We start from the raw sequence: 2,013 nt of genomic DNA, 5'->3' as shown, positions 1-2,013 counted from the left end.
ATATATATATATATATATATATATACATAAATGTATGGTTTGTGTTCTTCAACTTGTAACAATGGATGCTATGTTTTTTTTTCTTCATGTTAACCATTTATTCAGATTCCATTTGCTGAATAAATGGTAGATGTTTATTTTTATATATTTTAAACAAGCAATTTACTGTTTAACGAAGTTAAACAAACAACCAATTAGTTAGTTGGACATTTAACTAATTTTCTAATTATAAAGGAGTGGAATTGAACCAGTGTGTGTGTGTGTGTTAATAATATTGGCATAATGACTCTCCCTAGACACAACAATATTTTAAATATATTCCTCAAATACCTATTCTGGAAACGTATGAGGGATACTGTGCTGGTGCCACATTGAAAGCACACAGTACACTCTATGGAGTGGTTGGCATTAGGAAGGGCACCCAGCCATAGAAACTGTGCTAAGACAGACAATGGAGCCTTGTGTGGCTCCTGGCCTTATCAGCGCCAGTCGGACCGTCCAACTCATGCCAGTATGGAAAGAGGACATTAAAGGATGATGATTTGTTGTCTTTTACGTGGTTCAGTCATTTGACTACGGCCATGCTGGTCCCAAGGTGCGACGCAGTGGGACTGAACCCAGAACCATGTGGTTGGGAAGCAAGCTACTTAGCACCCAGCCATGCTTGTATATTATGTATATTTATGTATGTCTGTCTATCTATCTATCTATATATATATATATATTATATGTAAACATCATCATCTTCATCGTTTAACGTCTGTTTTCCATGCTAGCGTGGGTTGGATGGTTCAACAGGGGTCTGGGAAGCCAGTAGGCTGCATCAGGCTCCAGTCTGTCTGGCAGTACGTAACTGGTACTTATTTCATCGACCCCTAAAGGCAAAGTCGACTTCGGTCGGAATTTGAACTCAGAACGTGACGGCAGACGAAATACCGCGAAGCCTTTCGCCCGGCCTGCTAACGATTCTGCCAGCTTGCTACCTTCTTTAATCATAATGGTGATGATGATGATGATGATAATAATCCATTCTATTATAGGCACAAAGCCTGAAATTTGCGGGGAGGGAGTAAGTCGATTATATTGAGTCCAGTGCGTGACTGGTACTTATTTAATCGACCCTGAAAGGATGAAAGGCAAAATCGACCTTGGCGGAATTTGAACTCAGAACGTGAAGACGGACTAAATACCGCTGAGCACTACGCCCGGCGTGCTAGCGATTCTGCCAGCTCTCCGCCTTTTTAATAATAATAATGATAATAAACAGGCAAAGAAATATCTAAGAGAATTCCGAATACAACAAATCCCAGAATTTGACGAAGTAGAAACAAACAGAGAAAAAGCTAAGCGTATGAAAACCCGTGTTAAAACTGCTGCCTTAGATATTCTTACTGATAAATGACAAGAAAAACCTCTCAATGGCAAAATAATGCCGATGTTGACAAAGCCCATCAATGTTAGTGCCTTCTGGCTTAAAATCAGAGACGGAAGGGTTTATCATAGCAGCCCAATATCAATGCCTACCTACAAGGAGCTACCAGGCCAAAATATTACAGAACGGCAGTAGCCCAACATGTCGAGTATGTAAACAACAAAATGAAACCATCGATCATGTTGTCTCCAAGTGCAGTCTTCTTGCGCCTGCAGAGTATCTCAACAGGCATGATAGAGCTGCACAATATATTCACTGGGTAATTTGCAAAAGCTTGGACCTGTCCCATGATAAAAACTGGTGGGAGCACAAACCATCTCCAGTGCTTGAAAATGATCACATCTCACTCCTCTGGAACTTCACCATTCAAACTGACAGAAAGATAGATGCGAATAGGCCAGGTATTATATTCAAAGACTTTAGACAAAAATCATGCCTCCTCATTGATATGACTGTCCCAATCGATATAAACGTATCTGTCATGACCTACCAAAAACTGAGCAAGAATAAAGATCTTGAAATAGAAATTGGCAAAATGTGGAACCTCAAGACTAAAACAATACCTGTTGTCATAGGTGCCA

Source organism: Octopus bimaculoides, chromosome 24 (genome assembly GCF_001194135.2).
Source record: "Octopus bimaculoides isolate UCB-OBI-ISO-001 chromosome 24, ASM119413v2, whole genome shotgun sequence".
Lineage (NCBI taxonomy): Eukaryota > Metazoa > Mollusca > Cephalopoda > Octopoda > Octopodidae > Octopus > Octopus bimaculoides.
Note: the sequence above shows the minus strand (reverse complement) of the source record.